The sequence below is a fragment of the Myripristis murdjan genome, chromosome 17 (assembly GCF_902150065.1).
Source record: "Myripristis murdjan chromosome 17, fMyrMur1.1, whole genome shotgun sequence".
NCBI classification, from domain to species: domain Eukaryota; kingdom Metazoa; phylum Chordata; class Actinopteri; order Holocentriformes; family Holocentridae; genus Myripristis; species Myripristis murdjan.
This window is the reverse complement of record NC_043996.1, coordinates 15,674,892-15,696,984: the sequence shown is the minus strand read 5'-3', so window position 1 is coordinate 15,696,984 and position 22,093 is coordinate 15,674,892. Positions and strand designations below refer to the sequence as shown.

General features: G+C 40.8%; 1 protein-coding gene and 1 non-coding gene across 2 annotated transcripts in view; both read left to right on the top strand.

Moving 5' to 3' along the window:
* LOC115374611 (calsyntenin-2-like) overlaps positions 1–22,093 on the top strand; it is a 179,868-nt gene that overhangs the window by 5,815 nt on the left and 151,960 nt on the right. The gene's annotated exons all lie outside the window — the stretch shown is intronic.
* On the top strand, positions 15,169–15,354 carry LOC115375923 (U2 spliceosomal RNA). The gene has a single exon (XR_003929755.1). It is a non-coding gene; the product is annotated as a U2 spliceosomal RNA (small nuclear RNA).

Below are 22,093 nucleotides of genomic sequence, written 5' to 3'. Positions count from 1 at the left end.
TAAAGTGATTTTTGTGTATGTTCTTGGTCATCATATAAACATTAATGATATAATAAGCACAATACCATGAATACAAAAATGAAGCGATGAGAAACAATTATTAAATGAAGTGTGGAGGGCAGAAGTGTGTAAAAGCAGCAGCACGATTGTCAAAAACTTCTTTTGTGTAAATATCTTAGAGAAGCATCAATAGTTGGACTACAGTCATTGATACTGAGGTGTTTGCTCAAAGATACTGTGATACTGATTTTGTCCATAGGCGGCAGGAAACCCCGAGATATATTTTTTAGTATTTAGATAAACAAGCAGCCTGTAATGAATACCAATATTTGCACGCTTATTGCGAAAATGGCTTCCTCTCAGCAGCATTAGAGAGCTTTGTTCAACAGCAGCAACATATCGCACTTGAGGATCCATACAGAGTGAACTGTAGCGCTGCGCTGCTGCTGCGTCCCAGGGCTGGTGTCATTGAACGTGTTATCTATTGTTTCTATATTCTCAGGCCTAGCAATCCTTTATTAAACAGTAGACTGTGGTCTGCTGTGACTCATGATAAAGCCCTTAGTTATGAAGACATGCACCACTGCGTACCATTTTTAATTATAATTCCAACACAACGTTATTAGCCTTTGTGGGTGTGCGTGTTTTTGCATATGTGTATTTGCATTCCTAATAAAATGTTTTATCAGTCTGCTCTGTGTTCAGAGTCAACCCAAAATAATATCATGCACACACAAAGCTCTTTTCATGCTACCCCTGGCTCGATTGAGTCATCTCCTTCATCTTCTTTTCAACTTGTCCTATGTGGGTCTCTTGAACAGTTGGTCCAAAAGCTTCAGTGCACTCTTTGAAATGGCTTCATATTTGATTTTTTTATTGCTTGTGATTCCGTCCCAGTAGAAACCATTAAAGGCTCATGTTTATTCCATAGTGAGATATGATTCTGGAGATGTTTTACAAACACAGGTTTGTGTGAAGAGCAGAGAGGTAGGCTAGAAAGTGAAACAACACAGTGCAACATCACAGGCGCTGCGGCGAGTCATGCTGACACCAAAGGAAATACTTTTACATTTTCTGATACTTTGTCTGCAAGGCAACTCAGTGTGTGACTGAAAAACAAATCATTGGTAAAACAACAAAAGAATACCTTGAGAGGAGAATGAATGTGTGTGTGTGTGTGTGTGTGTGTGTGTGTGTGTGTGTTTGAGTCTGCGTGCATGTATTTCTGTGAGAGAGGCAAGACAAGGGGGAAAGGTGTGATTTCACTCACACCTTCACAAACACATGTGCAGTCACACAAGCACACACATGCACACACAGCTGGTACACCTGAAGCTACAGTCACCGCTCAGGAGGCAAAGGATCACAGCGGGGGCGGAAAAATGAAAGCATGTCCTCAAGAAAGGTTTTAATTTTCATAAGGCATCACAGTCAGAAGAGTTATCTCGGTCTCTCCCCCTGTCTATGTGCCTGTTTCTTCCTCTGTGACTACTCTGTCTCTCTCTCTCTCTCTCTCTCTCTCTCTCTCTCTCTCTCTCCCAGTCTACCACACCACCTGTCTCTGTCTCTGTGTTTGACTCTGTCTCCCTCTCTTCTTTCCCCCACCTGGCAGTACATTAGATATGGGCTTTGGATGCGTCGGTGCGTCTGTGCCTGTTTCTCCTCTCAGATCATTTCCATATTTTCATCTTCACCTCTCCTTGTAGAGCCGCCAGTTTTAAGCCTCATCTCATGCTAGAAAGGGTGTGTTCTCCTCTGCCATAATCCTTAGTTTCTCCTCGTTTGTCCCCTTACTCCTCTAGCCTTCATCCCCTTCCTCTCCGAAACTCCTCCGGTTTTGCAGTTTTGCATTTATAAATCTGTTAAAATGTGGTACTGAAAGTGTAACCGAGCTAAGGTGACACTTTTCCAAAGAAGTGTGTGAGTATGTCTAATATATGCGTTGTCCCAACACCCAATTACAGCTGTTCACATCTCAGTGTGAGACGTGTGTGTGTTCGTGCAAAAGTCCTTGTAGCAACTTTATGTGCCTGCCTTTGCATTGTTAGAATCTGCATTTATAATTGTCTAATGTGTGCATATGTTCACTCGCAAAGATGAAAAGAGGTGCATTGATGCAGAGAGACAGGCAAACCAGGAAGGGATGTGAGACTGGAGTGAGACATGACACCTCTGAGATGTAAAGTTTGCACAGAAATAATGAGAAATATACCAAAAATAGGACACATAGCTGTCCCCTGTTCTTCACTCAATTTACCTATACCTGTCATGCTTGCTATACATTATATTTAGCAAGTTGGGGCTTGGATAACCTCCGTACTATGGCCCTGTGCTGAAAGAATAACAGAATTTTTTTTTTTTTTTTTGCAGGCAATTAAAAGTAAATATGTCTATCTGCTCTCATATTTGTTTATATATTTTCTTTTTTCTTCATCTTTTTATCAGATAACGCTGCACAGAATTTTTTTTTTATTTCATTCTATTATTCTTGAGGTAATTTCCTCACAATGATGATCAATTTGGTGAAAGAGTAAAGGAATGCGTTGTCATTGACTGAAGTCGTAAACACGTGCCTGACATACCTAACTATGAGTTATAAAATGAACATCTACTGTATTGACCGATAGATATAATTTAGTATTGTGTGGAGATGTTTGGTGTTTAATTAAAAACAATACTTGAGGAGAGGAAGAGAATAAGAGAGAAATAATTTTCTGTTCTTTTTGAGATGGTGAGTCATTTTGCAAATAGTGTCTGGAGAAAAAAAAATGTAATTTGAATTAATTGCCCTTCAGCTACAGGTATACCAATACATAGTGAACATGTAGCGCACTAATAGGCTAATTCTGCAGAGGAAAAACTTTTCCTGTACCATTTAATACCAAATTAAATATCACTTTCTAGCTTAGAAAATAGTATGTATGGAGGGATTTGAGTACAGTTTTTTAATTTACACAAAAGTCTACAAATTGGAACTCAGGTCTTGTGTATAGCAGCTGACATGCCCAAAACTTAATGTTAATTGTTTTATGAGACCATGGAGTCTGCTCTGCACATTGTCATTGCTTATTTTAGATAAAAAGGGCTTAGTGGCTGCACAAAAACAGACTTTTTCCCTGACCTATTAGAAGCCGCCAAGCATCTCTGACAACAGGAAGTGTTGGGGACCTCCAGGGACCAGCGTGTTTTGTGTGCTTCTTTCACAGTGTATTTTTTCTGTGTGTGTGTGATTGTGCGTGTTTGCCTTTTGTGTGTCTCTGCACATGTCTGCACATGTCTGAGAGAAAATAAACATGAGGGGGGGCTACAAGTATATTTATTCTGTAGTCACATGAAACATATTTAACAGAACATGTCGCCTCAATGCATAAATTCAGAATATTTGAAAAAAAAATCTTGATATTTTTCTGTCTGTTCTCAATCCCCGTCTCTCTCCAACGGTATCTATTTTTTAGGTGCAACTGGGAATGGTTTATCGTGTGTTGCTTGAAATTGCACAGCAATTACTGCATATTCTCTCTTGCTCTCTCTCGCTTGCTTCCTCCCTCTCTCTCGTTCTCTCTTTTGGTCTTTGTCCCTCAGGAGTAAGCAGCGCTTTACCACCCACCACTCTAGTGTCTGCGTGGTAATATTTCGCATCAAGTCAATGTCAAAACAGATGAATTTTAATTTTTACTCACTTCAGTTTGATGACATTCTCTGTTTATTTTATTCATGGTCCACAGCTTTTGCTATTACAACTCTGGTCTCTGTCAGCAAATCTTTCTGCAGGTTCAGCATTGTTTTTCACGGTGTGATAATGTGTTTACCCAGGTTTTTTGAACTCATTATTGTTAATCGATTGGCATTCATCATCGCAAAATGAAACATTGCTTTTATCAGCGAGAGCTCAGCGCAGTGTTTGTGTGTTACAGCCACACAAGCTTACACATGCATACACACACACACACACACACACACACACACACACACACACACACACACACACACACACGCTGGTTTTGACAAATGACAACAGACTTGTCGGAAGTGGTATTTTCTCCGACATGGCTGTGAAGGAGACACTGTGTGTGATCTCCATATGACAACATGCTGTGTGTTTGTGTGTGCATGTATACGTGCACGTGTGGGGTTTTGGGCTTGAAACTGTGTTCCCACTGTGCTATACATATGCCACAAGGGTGTATGTGTTTATGTGTGTTTGTGTGTGTGCCTGTGTGTGCATGTGTGTGTGGTGGTTTAGTGTAGGTTGATATGAAAAGAGACCATAAATAAAATTAATAACAACATACTGTGTGCTATATAGTATTGTATCAGTGCGGCTGCTTAAAGGAACAGTTCATCCAAAATACAAAAAATATGTTTTCACACTTCATGCAGGTTATTTCTGTGTGACTGAGTGAGGTTTTCAGTATGCTGCAGTCTTTCCCTGCCTCCCAGCATCTCAGTATAATGAGGCTGGGTGGGATTATTCATTTTTGGAGCTCAAACTGTTAACAATTTTCATGTGAAACACTCAACAGCAACGGCTCTTTCCAAAAACAGTGACACGCATATGCAACATAATCCGTAGCCCTCAGGGGAGTGGAGTTTGATTGGGAACTATTTCCTGCTATTTCCTTTAATTCATACTCACTGGGGGCGCATAGATACAGTTTGGCAATTTTATTCAGCAGGAAATAGTTCCCAGCGGAACTCGTCACCCCTAAGGGCTGTGGATTACGGCAGGTATCCCTTTCATTGTTTTTTGGAAAGAGATGCTGCTGTTGTGTTTTTCACCTCTACATTTTTTTAAAGATGTTTTTGGCATTTCTGCTTTATTTGATAGTTACAGTAGAGATGTTGCAGGACATCTCACACTTGCTGAGAATCCCATCCAGCATCAAAATACTGCACATATTTTAGGATGAAGCAGCAATTCCTGTTTGCACATTACAAGACTCAGCAATGAGGGGCTGGGTTGTTTAGACTTGAGAGAGCTCAGCTTCAAATGGGAACTGAGGATGTAGAAATATTGGAGGATTGGCCTCAGGGTGTGACATGCTGACCTTCTTACATTATGTGAGCGATGGCACATTGTTTTCTTCACTCTTTGTCTGAGACTTTTTGTCTGGGACTATCTGGGGCACCTAAAGTGACTGTGATATTGCACAGTGTGCACCTGGCCTTAATAGGAAAATACCGTTTTTGTATTTTGGGTGAAGTGGTCCTTTAACATAGCTAATATTTGACCTTCGGTGACACATTAGAATGATGGGGATCTCTCTCTCTCTCTCTCTCTCTCTCTCTCTCTCTCTCTCTCTCTCACACACACACACACACACACACACATAGAGAGAGAGAGAGAGAGAGAGAGAGAGAGAGAGAGAGAGAGAGAGAGAGAGAGTGAGAGAATCTGGTCCTTCTGATCAGGCTGACAGATGCAGCAGATAAATACATCTTGAAAAAGACAAAGAAACATTTATACTATGTTTGTGCCAGACAGCCAGAAGACTCTCTTTCTATGTCAAATAAACTTTTCTGCATTTTTTTCCAGAGACAAAGACAGTCACATAAAAGAAATGACTGTCTTCCAAACAAAAAGCCTGATAAGAAGACATTCATTTCTAAAGTAAGGACATCTTCTTCAGTCTACCTGTCACAATTAACCCACAACTGAACTGTTAATTTCTATTGAAATGTCAGCTCTTTGTGTTTGGATTGCTCACCCTCGTATCTCCATGGCACTTTCGCTCTGTAATTATAGTCAATTTTCTACACAAGCAGACAAAAACTTTATTGTGCTGAGTTGAAAAGACAGTGTCACCCTACTGGCACATCAGAGTGAAGCGCAAAAAAATTCACTTCTGATAGTTAAAAAACAAGAACAGGGAATACTTGAAATGAAAATCACATTATAGGAGTATGCTAGCATACTCCTAACATCCTCCTGAGACTATAAATAATTTACTTTGCACTAGAGCACCATAGACAGAAGTGTGCCAGGTGAGTTTTGTAATCTATTTTCACCACTTTGTCATCGCATTTACGCGTACCTGGCAGCTTTGTAAACCTTGAAGTGAATCTACTACCCTTAATATTGAAACTAAGGCTTTCCTCTTCCAGATTATTGGACAAGTAAATCCACCCATACAGGCTATAAAAAGCTAACTGCTTTCATTTTACCTTTTATGCGATTCACTGGCAACATTGACTCTTGTAGAAATATGTTATACACTTACTGTGGCGCTGAGTGGAATTAGAGTGCACTGCAGTGATAGATGGGTCATTTATAAGCCTGTTCCATTGTGGCGACTATCAGCTATCACTCCTGTTTAAACCTTGGATTATTGCTCTTTTGGACCTATGATTACAATATGGAGTTTATTGCATGTCAGCGGAGAACAGATAGGGATGTAGAAAACTGGGCATGATTTTCACAAAGTAAATTCAGGGGATGCGGTGGTAAGGATATATTTCCCAGAGGTATTTCTGTGAAGGTAGAGAGGGAGGGAGATGGTCACAGAAGAAATAGGCGGAATAAAAGTATACATGAATGAATGAGAGACCTCTGATCACACCACTGATGTATTAGTTTGGGCTGTGTAAGCATTAAAATGCTCCATTATTCCTCTCCCCTCGCCTCCTCTTTCCCTCTGTGGCCTCTCACCCATAATGCTTTATTTAAAGTAATTGGCCAGAAAATGGCTCTGAGTCGTCTTCACAAGTCGTCAGAGGGAAAGTGCCTCTTGTTAGCAGCTATGGCAGCTCCAAGCCAGCAATGCAGGGAGGTAATGGCTGTTTGCCTTTATAGGACATGAGTCTGTTGTTTTTCTGCCTCCCTCCCTTTTACCTTCTCCCCTGTGGCGGCTCGCTCCCTCGCTGGGTGTTGCACTCTCCCTCCTTCCCCACACAAACACACACATGCACATGTTCGCACACACATCCACGGACGCTTAGCTGTTCCTCAGTGGCTGTAATAAGGCTGCTGTCCTCCCCAGTAATAGGGATCAGCTGGGAGCGGAGTGGTCCAAGATGGCAGCTTCACAAAGGATCAGACAGATGCGTGCGGATGAGCCAAATCAGGGAGAAGATGGCCAGCTTAGCCGGCTTGTTAACCTCGGGGCCTCTGCCTCCACTTCCTCCTCCTCCCCACTTGTAGAGGACTGATTCTGTAAGCTTTACTCAGGGTGAAGTATCATGCAATATTAAACCAGCCTCACTGTTTACCTCCTAAGGTGCTGCTGACCTCTCAAGCATCATTTCTCTGTTTAGACAGTAGCTGAGAGGAGCAAAGTGAAGGGGAAACACCAGTAAGGCTCGATCTAGCACCCGCTATTATCAAGTATTTTGCAGTGCTTGGGAAGGCATGATAAAAATCTACCATCATCAATAGATTTACAAGCTCTCCTGGACTCCTCCTCTGAGTGGCATCGCTCCATTCGACAGGCTTTTTCCTGCCTTTCGCTCGAGGTTGTATTGACTGTCTTCAGTCAGTTTGAAGTTACAGAGCAATTTGATAAAGTATGATGAGGGATGCTATCCTCTTTCTTATCGCAGAATACGTAATTCATCAACTATTGATTTTAGGAAAAGTGTGATTGTAAACAATGATTTCCCCCCTACTACCACAATCCCCTTGGTAGATTTAAAGAAAGAATGCTGCATTGAGTAATGCAGTTTGTTTTAGCATTAAATTCTGAGGAGAAAATTCCCCCGGCAGCCTCCTAACTTGAGATACTGTGGGAGTACAACTGTAATCCCAATATATCAGACCCCCCCATCTAGTGACCACATTGCTGAAATTGGTTATAGAGAGTTGAGATAAAAATAACATGCAATTTCAGATCGCTTTGTTTTTTTCTTACCTTCTTCGGAATTACAGCTTCATCAGGCGAACCACTGAACACTGTATAAGTGTTGAGTTGCATCTTAATTACCAGGCACACAGAGCAGAAAGAATATGGTGTGACATACTTTGTGATAGCTTTGACCTTGCAGCAGCATCATTTTACAGTCTAATTTGTTCTTCTTTGAAGCCTCACCAACTTTAGACACACAACCTTGTTGAATTGCACTAACTGTTCAAAAAATATCAGGTTATCTGGTAAGCCGTTATGAAACGTTATGTTTTATTATACCTTCCCTCCAATATGCACCCATATTTAAATTCACCTCCAGTGTCCTTCGATTTATTGAATCTCCAGCTTACTTTCTCTCTTTGGTGCCTATCCCCTTGAAGTTGAAAGAAGAGATGGAGCAGAGTGATGCATCTGAGAGGGAAAAAAAAAACAAGAAGAGGGGAGATAAGAGTGGGAACCAGAGGTTTGAAAGGCAAAGACAAAAGAATCCACAGAGAGGGTGCAGAAGGAAAGGGTGGATGAAAACAGATGTCGAGAGAAAGATAGATTAGTTAAAGACTGAAAACAAAAAATGGGAGCATCATGGCAGAAGAGACATGGAAGATAGAGGGAGGGAGGTGGTGTGGTCGTGTTGGTGTTTGCCATCACAAGTCTTTGCTCGGCGGTGTGAGCGGCTTGGCGGTCGGCAGCAAGCCCCAAAGTGATTCATCATGATTATGTGGTGGTAGGCAGGTAATGTCACAGCAGGCAGGGCTGGGCACGCCTGAGGCGGAGGCTGCCGCTATTTCTGTGCGTCTGTCTCTGCCAGCCAGGATCTAGTTGGTCACATCAAGCAGGCTTATGTTTCCGCTGTGCCCTCTGGATATCGCTCTGTTTCTCTCTGTGTTCCCCCATCTCTCTCTCTTTCTCTCTCTCTCGCTCTCTCCCCCTCTTTTTCTCCTGCTAGAAAATGTGTTATGCAGTTTGGTTTAGCTCATGTATGTTGGTTATTTTTAAAACATCCCCTTGCTCCATTTTGAAGCAAGATGCTCCGTTATGTCACACTCGGTCGGCTCATTAAAGATGTTGTAAATGTCAGTGTCTGGCCGTCTTCTGTCTGCTGTACTCTCTCCTCACCTGTCTCTCTCTCACAGTCTCTCTCTCTCTCTCTCTCTCTCTCTCTCTCTGCCTTCCTCTGCCCTTGCCTCCGATTATTATTGTGGCATTTACAATCATTTCTGACCCTGATTGTCTGCATGTGTTTCAAGCTTTTTTTCTCTTCCTGTCTCCCTCTGCCGCCCCTCTTTTAATTGTGCATTCGATCTGAAACACACCACAACCAACAATAACACACATTTGCAGCGGTGAATTTCCCCTCATGCTTGATTGTCCAAATGTCAGCAGTTCTCTTCATAAAACTGGTGTATGTGTTGCATGTGTGTGTATGACAGTGTGTGTGTGCTTACAAAAACAACAACAACAACAACAACAACAACCTTGTGTGAGTATTTGTTCACTTTGTGTATTTCTGTGTATGCTTGCATTATTTGTGCATCAAAGTTTTGTATGTGTGTTTCAGAAACACACACATGCACTCACAGAGTTTAATGTCATCGGTGTGCTTCCCGTACACAAAGTCTCTAATGCACAGTGTGATGGTACAGAGATATAAATGATTAATGATGGCCTCTGTGGTGTGTCTGCCAAAGCTGCAGCTAAAGCCAGTGCCATTCACTCTTACTGTTGTCACTGCATGAATAATATAGAATATAGACTCGTCTGCATCAAGAATAACTTCAGGTCCATCAGTGGGTCCATCTGTTGCTCCATTTGTCCCCCCATTCATTTACCTAGCCATCCGTCTGTCTCGTTAATGTATCCTTAAAGTAATAATCCACAACATTTTCATGAAGATAAATGTTTGTTTTGCTATTGATATTGCACAACTGTGACTCAGTCTTTAATGACCTTATGTGCCCTGGCCATTTTCACCATTGTCTTTGTATCTATGGTAGTCATAGCAAAGAGACGAGCTAGTGTGGATAAATCTCAAACCAATTAACTGATGCATATATGGACAAACTGAGCACCTAGATCACTGTCCTTGTAATAAAATTAGTTTTTTTTTTTCAAACGCTGACAGATTTGGAAAGTTCATAGATCACTTACTGCACATTATGCTGGAAGTATAAAGATAAAAGCAGCAAGGTGGAAGTGCACATGTTGCCTAGAAACATACCATGGATACCCAGTTCACGAATGTATTTACATATTCCACTCGAAAAGGATTTTCTAAGGAAAAGTCATTTGGTGCACAGGAAGTGAAGTGTTTTACATTTCTATCAGCGGCAACAATTTTGTCTTTGGATTGAATAGCAGAAAAAATGCGTAGTTAGCATGACCACAATGTCTGAACGACAAAGAAAAGAGCACCACCTACAGACAGTCAAACTTAAAGGAGTAGTTCACTAATACAAAACAGAATTCTCCAACATTAGGCCAAGTGTGGATTATCCATCTAGAGAGTTTCTGTGTGATTTGGTGGGGTTTTCAGTAGGCCTATGCTACATCATCCCTGTCTTTCTTTGTTGGGAACTATTTCTTGCTGAAAAACTCCTGCAAACTGTATCTATCTTACTCTGGGAGTAGTACATTTTTGAATTTGCTCCGCAAATGAATACCCATCCAGCTTCACTGTATTGAGAAGACAGGGGAGCTTTTGGCAGACTGAAAACCTTGCCAAATCATAACAAAACAAAACAAAAACTATCTGGATGGATATATCACACTTGGGGTAAGTTGGGAAAATACCTTTTTTTTGTACTTTGCATGAACTGTTCCTTTAATAAACAGAACATAAAAAAGAAAGAAGTGTTTACACACTGACTGACAAACGATCTCTTGGAAAAACACAGCAGAAATGATTGCTTAGAAACAAAATGTCACCAAAATATAATGTTTTATGTTGACAGTATTGATGATAGCATGATATCATGTACTGTCAAAGCCATCGTCTAGTGTAATCACTCAGCTGACACTCTGTATTATTGGACTGTTGTATTAAGGTGCTACAGTGTGCCCTTAGGTGCTCTGGAATATGCTTACCTGTCTGCAGTGTTACGGTGTCAGCACAATCCTGGAGGCAAACAGAGCAGAACGTCATTAAGAGTTTTTTTTTTCTCTGACACAGTGAGCTTGGACACCTGGCTGTTTAGCAGGGTGTGTGTGTGTGTGTGTGTGTGTGTGTGTGTGTAAGCCTCTCTTTGTGACCTTATACACAAGTATTGATATGTGTATGTGTGTGCGCATATTTCTGTGTGTGTTTTTGCGTGCTGTGTATTACAGAATCTCCTCTCATCTCTTTCTCCACCACAGTAATGATGCACACTCTGCTGAGTTGATTCTTTGTTAATTGCTATGCCACTTACACACATAACAACTCTCTGAAACACACACACACACACGCACACACACACATGCACACACACACCCACACACACACACACACACACTTCCAACGACACCTACTGGGAAGCACTAGAATAGTGTGTGTGGATAAGGAACGGATAAACACTGTTAATGCAGTATTTGGTATCTGTTCTGCTGACAGGATGCAAAAAAGGGAGACATTTTTGACAAAATTTGAGTGACAATTAAGAAAGCATTGATAGTCCATATGGTGGTGAAACATCCTCATTAGTTGCTCCTCTGGGATGCTAATTCAGAATATTGTATTGCTATCTCTCCTTTCACTTCCTCACCACGGCAAAATTGGTCCCGAAATAACACCTTTAGTACATAAACCAGTATGAACAAAGTAGATTTTGCCAGTATAAAAATCAAGTTGGGTGCCCATTTTCAAGGAAGTGAAACTGCTCTTGTTATTCTCCTATTTGAATTGGAAAACATGTCCAGCAGGCAGCATCTGCAGGAACCTTTCACATAGTAGACTTGTGCCAGGAGGAAATGTTACCCCCATGTGGACTCGTCCAGGTGTAACATCCAGGTAACTGTACAACCCAACTCTCTTCTTAAGCTTAATTTTGCTCTAAGGCAAGAACAACAGATAGTGTTGAAACTCCACATCTGCATCCATTTGGAGACCCTGTTCAGTTCAGGTTAGCTAGCTCAGATAACTTGGAAGTTATTCATAACCTTTTGGAAATAACCACAGAAAACTAGAGACCCTGAAAAGGCTGTACGTTCATCAACACTTAAAAATAAACAACTTTTTTGTATTCATTTTTTTCAATGGTTTAAGCACGTTTGCCTTAACTGTCAGAAAACTGATTTGACATTCATGGCTTTCACCCCTTTTAAGCCATCAAACACTAGGCTGTATTTCACTAATGCAGCACAATTTATCTATTTGTGGAATGTGAGAGAGGGAACACAAAATGCAGCTGTGGTAAAATTGCACTGTCTTTCAAATAATAATTTGAGCAGATGCTGTGTTAAACAACATTGTCACATTCCCGCTGTTACTGTCATAAACACAGCAAGAAAAAAACTGTCAACCGTCCTTTCTTCCGCCAGTCATGGGATAATTTCATTTCAATCAGGTAATAGGCTGTTTGGGTATGGGAGTTGTTTTGGAGCATTAAAGGGCTACAGGAAGCAGCTGTGATTACGCTAATCACCACCATTTCACTCAACAATAGCACTCCTTTCTCCCAAAGAGCATCTGGGCAACAGGGGGCATTAATGGAACCTGTTTACTCTAAGGCTCAGGTGAAAGGAGGTGACAGCTCTCTGATAAATAGCTCATAATCACTGTAATACTGCTCTCTCTCGCTCTGCTCTCTCACCCCTCGCTCTGTCTCCTGGTCCTGTTTCCTGTTGGTATTATTTACTCATTTTTGGAAAGGAGCCACATGCCCATGTCCATGACGAGGGAGATGCACAACGGTGTCAAGACTGGCTCTGCAGAGATGTGATATTGGTGTTTCTGCCCTCACGCCCCATCAGCAAAAACAAATTAAATGGCAGATAATTAAGTTGCACGCCTATCATCTGCAACAAACCATGGACCGCTTCTTTGTTCTGTTTTCACATTATGAAATGAATGAAAAATAACTAAAATTAAATATAATTAAATTAAATAATTGAAGCAGGCTATATAGATCTGAATAATGTAAGTGTTTGGGCTAGATTGGACAAATTTGGTAGTCATGCCATCGGAAAACTGCACTAGATCAACTAGTCAATATTTACTGGAAAAAAATCCATCTAATCAAGCCATTTTGTCTCATATTCAGTGTTAAAAACCTGTTTTTCTTCAAACAAAGTTAAAAAAAAATCTGCCCCCAGTGCTGTTCAACTTGTTTCAAGCATTTTCTTGAAACAAGTGTTACTTTTTTGATTATAGTGGGCTGATCTGCCTTATTCTGCCTTGTTTAACCATATTTACACTTGCTCCCAAGGAAATTCCAGAAATAAGTGAAACTGCATTGGAAACAAGAATGAATATGAGACTAAATGGCTTGTTAAGATTGGGATTTTTTTACATTGTACTTCAAGCCAAAATTTAATATCTTTTAATAAAAGCATGAAACGAAGCAAGGCTCTCCTGTTTCTTCTGGAAAAAGAACAACAACAACAACAACAGAACATTATTTACTCTGTGAAAAAACCTTAATTAACAAAAAAGATGCAATTTACAGCCTTTTATTATATCACCACAGCATTTTCTCTTAAAAAAAACAAAACAAAACAATGAAATAATTAAAAAATTGATTCAGCGCATTTCATTTGGATTCAGGCCAAAGGCAGAGTGATTCATTTTATTTTCTTTTATATATTGTTTAAATTATTGCTGACCATTCATACTGAATTATTTCAAAAGAGAAAAATCATTTCTAAGTTGAATCACCAATTAGTGAATTTTGAAATTAACTGAATCAATGTTAAGCCAATGATTCACAGCCCTAATATTTATTTCAGCAGGGAGATGACCAATGGCCTATGCTCGCCTATATTTCCCAGATTGCCATGTGAGCTATGGACTACTCGAGATGCATGTGAATCAAGATTACCTACACTGGAAATGTAAATATTTTATTAGAATACATAAATGGGCCAGGGAGCCACATAAGCCTTGAGGAATGAACGATAAAAATACTGTCTCTCTCATCTCTTTCACTCTCCTGTGTTCTCAAGCTCTCCCAAACACTCCTACAAGGCCGCTCTTTCTTAAGTCAGATGAGTACTTAACAGCAAAATGCACTTCCTATTCATTTGAAAGCTAACACACACACACACTCTCTCTCCCTCCTCCTTAGATTCCCATGTCCTTTAGTGGGACACTTATTCCAAGTGATAGGAATGATACAAAACATCTGTTTATCACGGTGCTTTAGAATTGTGACCTGTTAGTGTGTGTAGCATATATGCATATGCAACAGTGAAAGACTGAAAGACTTTATAAAGACAAACTTCAAATAGATTGGCAGTTTTCTAATTGTTAAAGTAAGAATGAGTACTCTGTGTTTTCGCTGGACAAGGGAAAAAAAGAGAAAGACACAGGCAGGATGTACAAGAAGGATTAATTGAAAGAGAGAGCAACATGGATGACAGCCATTGCGGTCTATAAGGTCCAGAGGCGCAGGGGCAGTACAGGAGGGATGTTTCACTTTAATTCCATTTTTCTATCTGCTCGTGTCCCTTGCGGGCAGTGAAGCAGTCTCAAAGCCAAACATGCCGCACTCTTTGCTTCACTCATTGTGGAAACCATGTCCCTTTCAGAGAGAGCACAGACCCAACCTCTGTGGAAAACACACATTTTACCTCACCTTTGCTTGAGATTGCACCCGTGCAGTCTACATGGGAAGAACTCGGGTACACATGTAGACCTACACTCAAGTTTATGAATATGACGTCACATCACCCTGGAGACGGAAGTGGTGGTGCCGCGCTTGTCGAGAAGTCATATCATCCAGCTTTGACTGGATTACATTTCAATAACTGCGACTGGAGTGTGTTTAAAACGGCTCTGCGTTATTCTTTTAGATTCAAGCGCTGTCTGCTTAGCTTATCTCTTGGATTCATCTCTGAATATTGTGTAAGGCTGAAGAGAAAATTTCATCTTTGTGTCTCTGAGATGTCACAATCTGCGGATATATGACTCATGCTGCTGCTCCTTCTTCCTCTTCTTCCTCTGTGCCGTATTATTAATGCAGTCGAAGAAGTCAGTCTTAACATCTCAAGACATTAAAAGTTGGGGATCATGAATGGCAGACAATTTTGCTTTGACAACTTTATGCCCTTTACCTCAAACCAACTGTGCGGCAAGACAGATTTTACTCTTTAGAAACACACTAAACTTTTTGAATGTACTTACACTTATACTATAGCTCCCAGCCTTTTGGCTAAGATTAAGGGTAGTGTCTATTACTAGTGTAATATCTGATATGTCCTCTGCAGGGGGACGACACATTAAGCGGATTTTTAGGACCAGGAGTTGAATTCTCTCTCTGGACTGTATCATGTACACTGGACCCAAGGGAAGGCACTGGAGCACTTGGTCAATTAATGTTATTTTATCGGGTGCAAGCACCTAACCGTTCCACACCACCTCTGCTTCTTCAATCAGAGGCAAAATCAAAAAGGCTCTTGCAGCATTGACCCGATATCCCATCGCCACCGGCAACACTGCGCCAAGAATAATTTAATAAATAAATAATACAGGTAACACTGTTCTCAGTTTTCCCTGGAAGATAGTGAAGGTTTAATATTTTGACCTGGCACTGAGGAGGTGTGCTGGTCTGAAAGGTGCCCCCCCTCCACCCTCCTCCCCCCGCCTATCCACTCACCCACACACCGGGGCTGTCCTGCTCTGCCGGCTGGGTGTCACTGTGACACTCTGGACACGTGCTGTCTCAGTCTCAAGGGCACGGTTCTAGGCTTGACACACACACACACACACACACCTGAGACGTGTGTGTGTGTCTGTATAATTTCCCTTTCCATTGTAGAGGAAAGAATTGGGCAGAGCAGTGCAGAGGTGTGTGTAAGGCTCAAGAGCTGATTGTAAAGTGTAAAGTCATCATTGAACAAAGTGACATTATTTCCTGCCTTTATACTTACGTTGCGCTTTTTAGTGCCAGATTTAAGCCTTGAAACATTTTCCAACACAATATCAGCTGACCTTATCTTTGCTGTAGTTTTTTTTCCCTCCCTATTTCCTGTGGGATTATAGTGCTGTCCTGCAGCATTAAATGAAATATCGATAGCTCACAGCAGAGGAAGGGAGGAAATTGACATGGAGCTTTGAGAAATTCTCCCCAGAGCGATCCTATTTGCTGACAATATTGGATGTTTCTGAAGGTATCTGTTTTATCAGCTCTACCATCACTGAGTTTCAAGGTAGCACTTTAGGCATATCACTAACACTTATGCAAACAGTGCTGACACACACACATGCACCTGCGCATAACTTGAGGGGTTATAAAACAAACAAACACGCTGGTGAAAAGACAGACAGACAGACTGGGTGAGACAGAGTACACAGGAAGTTTTTAACTTCGGAATGGTTAGGTAGACAAAGAAACACACACACACAGACACACACACACACACACACATACATGCAGTGTTCTACATGTGCATGCACTGTCGGGAGCTCAGGAAAAGAGGGTTTCAGCTCACCCAGACACATGAGGACTGCAAAGAGATCTACAGACTGTGTTCCAAAATTAAATGGCTTTATTATGGACGTGTGCAGGGGAGGTGGCGGCCTTGTGTAACTCAGTTTAGGCTTTTCCCAGCTGTTTCCTCTATGGTTCCAAGGTGATGCTTATCTGTCTAGTCAAAGGAGAGAGAGTGGAGATGCGAGGAGTGGCAGAGACTTGCCAGGGGAGAAATTAGTCATAAAGGAGCCTGTAGTGCTTTGTGTCTACAGCCACAGGTCCAACAAGCCCATGACTTCTTTGACTCCTGTTGCCTCCCACGTCCTGCCAAACAGTGTACCCAGTGCTTCTCCAAAATACACTTCTGCCAGTGGTTTTTACTCATCGCCCAGGCAACTGTCAGTCTCTTGTTCAGCTCAGTTGGTGGTTCCTTCCCCTCTGGGAGTCTGTGGCACTCTTCCTCTCTGTGACTCAGCTCAGCAAATTGAATTAACACGTTGTGTATCACCGGCAGGAGGTGGGCACATCATTAGGGAAGTACCTGCAAAGATAGTCCGTAAGACTCCATGCCTACTTCCTGACACGTCCACGTCATAGCAGCCATCAGACTGATAAACACAGAGCAGACGGAGCAGATGGCAAGCCAGTAGGTTCAGTGTGTGTGTGTGTGTGTGTGTGTGTGTGTAATTGTGGTGTTTATGCTTGTTGTTGTCAATGGGAAAATGTGAGGAACTTGCCATACTAAGTGCAGATATTTCCTGTAAGACAAGCCAGGTTTTTCAGAATCTGAAAGTTTTGTCCTTTTGTTAGGAATCCTGTGGGATTCCTCACTCATCCCTCAAAAATTGTACTCAGCTCCTTATTTGCATTACTTGCAACATGTTTCTACCCACCCCTGTTAGAAACTAACTAGCAGTTAGTTAAGAGAACTATAGGACCCATCTATTGAAATTTGACATTGAATGTATAGCTTCTGCCTGTCTGCTTTACTAGACACAAGTTGGGTTTACAGCTGTTGACACAAAACCAAACAATACTCTATTTTAGTCATGTGGACTATGTGTCTGAATAAAATTCATTATTAATATCTGACCAGAAAACACACAAATGTGTACAAGGCTGGTGTCCGAACTCCGACTGTGAGCACCTGAGCCATTTTGTTGATGTGTACGTGTGTGTGTGTGTGTGTGTTTGTGTGTGTGTGTGTCTCTCTCTCTCTTCCTCTGCTGTTCCTTGTTCTCCTCTATCTGTTTTATCTCTAGGATAAGAGTAAAACACATTATTGGACAACTGGATGATTTCTGATTTGATTTCACTTCCTGGAAGAATGACTTAGCCAGACACAAGACAGCCTGGAAGAGAAGAACAAAATAATCCTCCGCCCTCTATCTGCCCCCCTCCCTTCTACCCCCCCTCCCTCTCCCTCTCTTTTTATCTTTGTTTCCTCATCCTGAACAACTTTGTGGCTATAGCAGGATGGTTTGTGTGTATGTGTGTGTATTTCTATAGCTGTGACAAATATCTTTCTCTGTTAGAATTATGAGTATTTGCAGCTGTTGTGCCTCCTCCAGTCATTATTCATGTTGGATATTCTGAAAAATGGTTAGCACCGTCTACATACTGCGAATTTCCTGCGGGATGAATAAAGTATCTATCTATCTATCTATCTATCTATCTATCTATCTATCTATCTATCTATCTCCTCATCCATCCTGGGTTTATAGGAACCTTGTTCCTGGACTGTCTTCATCACACAGAGCAGAATATCCTCAACTACTGTTGAAAAAAACAGGGGTGCTAAGAGGCCACACCCACTCTCAAGCTGGTTCCTCAAGTTGTCCAACCCGAATTTGAACAGGATAACACAACTTGTTTATCATCCCAGTGATATTGTGCATATTTCACTGAACACTCATTTTTTGTCTTCATGCTTCATGCAATACATTACACTGGGTGTGTCAAAGTGGAAACGGAAACACAAAAATTCTCTGCATCCGGTAAAAATGTCTGCTCTAAAGATAATGGGCAGTGCTTTGCTGATTTTTCATAACCTCTTCACTTTGCTTCCAACTTGCTCTCATTTACACATGTTGTATGTGTAGCATGCAACTCTATGCATCTGACTTTACAAATGTGGATACTACTCTGGGTTGTAATGGCTGAAAAATAAAGAAAAAACAAAGAACTCTACACTTAACCTTTCTCAAATGTCACTTTTAGAAAAAAAAAACAATAAATATGAATGAATTTATAAATTTCTCATCTCTTGAGATAATACTGTATCAGCAGCAATAGACGAATAGAAGTCAACATACAACTTAACATACAACCTTCTGACATACAAAGGCGTAACATATGCAAAAACACAATCTCCATATCAAGCTCCCACGCAGAGTTCATATCTGCAAACATAAGCTTCCCCTCCAAGAAACTGAAACTGGGATCAATAAATGCTCACATTTCCCAACCTCCATTATTACCATCACGCTCTCTGGCTCTGCTCATGTATCCAGTCATCCTGGTCAGAGGTCATGTGCAAACAATCAGTGATACTAAGGCCCAACAATACCTTTATGCTCCTCTGATACTCTGCGGAGGGACTTGTCACTGAGTCAGACCTCACATCATTTAAAAAGAACATTCAACCCTGGAAAAATTAACAGCAAAAATTAAAGCAAAACACTTAATCCTTTGATGACACCCAGTCCACCTTTCTGCAATACCATGAGAGCTGATTTTCCTAATTCATTTATTCACCACACACTACCTAGCTATTAAAATATGTCAGTCTCTTAACAGATTTTACAGTCATAGTGCCATACAATGTGTCCTTTTGTACCTTGTCATAATTGTATATTTAAGCATGTATTTGTATTGCTCTGCAGTAAAGAAAGAACAAAAAAGGAAGAAAGCTGCAAAAATGTAATATTAAAAGTTTTATTTAAACCTTCATCTCTAAAAGGTAAAACGCGAAAGGATACTTTGCATCACTACCTCTACATCTTTCCATTTTGCCGTCATTTAATTTCTCATCTACCCCCCCACACCTTTTTTCTCTGATGTATCAGTTTTGGTTCCATTACATATATATTTTTCTCTAGACAGAAGACAAACTGCCCTTCCTTTTTTGGTGGTGCTACTTGTAAGTGTGAATGAGCAGTGTGTGTATTTGTGTATGTGTGTTGTGCGTTTGTGTGCGTATTTGTGTCACAGCAAGTCTTCATTGAGCTGAGTGCACTTGTCGCAGCTGGAAGATGAAATTTAAGAGTCTAAGTCGGTGTGTCCATGTGTGAAAATGGATGTCAGTGTAGAAATGGATGTCAGTCACCATTATTCTGAAGGACAATGCTGTTGACGCATTGTCACAGACCTCTAGACACTTTCCAGTATGAGGAAACATGGAGGAGATGGGAAAAGTATGAGAGCTTCATGGGTGCAATTCAGAACTGTGGATGCTCATTTCACTATGATGTTCAATAATGCTTGCCAGGCCAACCTAATGACTGAATTTATCCACAGAAGTCTATGCACATCTTGAATTGCATCTGTGTGCGATTTTTATGCTATTTTGTATTTTAATTAAAATATAATATCGTGGGCAGCTGTTAAGATTACACTGCTCTTCACAATAGGTGGTTGTACAACTGAAAGAAAATGAACTATGCACTTTTTATCATTATTAGTCTGTTTGCCTGGTCCAAATCAGAGTACAACTCTTACTTTTGGTTCGTTTTACAATGTCTGATTTGGTTTTACACTATGTAAGCGAACCAGAAAATTGAAAACATTTGCAGGGGGCCATTTGGGAAGGGGAAAGGCTGGAAATGTACTCGCAAAAGCATTCATTGGTCAAAAATATATATTGGCAGAAAAATGTAAACACTGTGGCAAGTGAGCACAGATGTCACAAAAACAATTGAGCATAGACAACAAGACGCCGGTGTTACAGTGGAGTTTGGTGACAACGGCAGTAATCCTGCTTTTGTGTTGCTGTAGAACACATTTGGAAGATGTCCCTCAGTATGGCTGCTTATTAAAGCATCAGGTTGTGTTGATCCACTCTTTCCAAAGAAGACGTGCTGCAATTAGAAGTAGGTGTTAACAAAGAGGGTGAGCCGATGCGTTGTAGACTGTTTGGCTGACTTCCTGCAGTTGAGTTGAATCAGGGTCAAACTGTTTTTCAAATTGGCAATTTGTCTTAGACAGTTTTGTCTGCACCCGAATGAGATTGCTGTGTTCACACCTGCCAAAATGAGCCACACTGAGGGCGACACTACATCAGGCTTTGACTCAAATTACTAAAGCACCCTAAAATTGTTCTCAAGTGCCAGCCAACATATAACGTATTCAGACTTTTCATTTGGCAGTGAGCAAGTAAGCACAAACCAGTTAAATCAAGGCTTCAGGCCCTGCATTAATCTTGTAGTTAATAATAAGCTGTCCTTCACTACATTGATCTTATTTAATGAGGAGATAATGACTGTGTCAATACAGCTTTGAGCAGAAGTGATTAAGATTCCTTTCCAATCAATCAAAGTTTTTAACTGTAACTGTTAAGAAAAAGGCAAGAAAAAAACAATATTGGAGTTTTCCACACAGATCAAGGGTTCAACGCACCATATCCAGGTGGCTGGGAGACATGCACTGTAAACACTTTTTGTTTTTCTGTTCTCACATTTTCCTCCTCACCCTTAAAAGCTCCTCAGGCAGAATGCCTGGAATTGACAAAATTTCTGTCAGTCTTGATTTTTATCCCTGGACCGGGTTAAGGAAAGAACAAGCTGGCATCTTGTCAGATAATACTGTAAATGGAGACAAGGATGAGCTTTCCTTGTGGAGACAGAAATGGCCAGATTGATCTTTCACCCAACATGCAGCCATAGATTTTTATCGGACCTGATGGAGCATGTTATCTTTAATTTGTATGTTGTTATCTCTCTATCTCAGTTTTTGCTACCGGACCCATAAAACTCCCAGACTCTGCAGATGTTTCAGTATGACAATGGTAGTGTGAGGGTAGAGAGATTTTTAAAAAATTCCACTAGATGCCATGTATTTAAAATAACCGTTCAATTCATTTTAAAACTAAATACACTAAAATCCCAAACTGATGTTACCAAGAGTTACACCCACAGAAAATCGGATGCCTGATGCCTTTGCTTTGCAAAATAATATTGACATAGTAATGAAATACTATAATAATACACTGGTCAAGGTACTGTGGTCAGTGAATTCAGTTTCAATTATTGCTCTGGGACACTGACAAATTTATGCCCTTAGTCGTATCACTTGAGAATTGCATTCTTCAAATAGCCTGTGTCCATTCAGCAGTGGTGTTAAGTGAAAAATGTACCTGGCAACTGCAAGTAAACAGCCTCTATTGTAATGTGAACAACTCATGTAATATGTGGTAATGCCAGTTGTGCACAGATGTGTCTATGTTTAATACATTGGCCACCATTATCGCTATGAATTCCCCTGTATTTTACCATCCTCAGTCATTAGACCCTAGTAAATTATTAAATGAAATCTTTTTATTCAGTTTGAGTGTTCTGATTTAGTCTGACTAGAAAGAAAAATGGGCAGGGGTTGCACTTGCTGCTTCCTGCTTCCATTTTCTCAGACAATCTATCCTGGAAAAGTTAA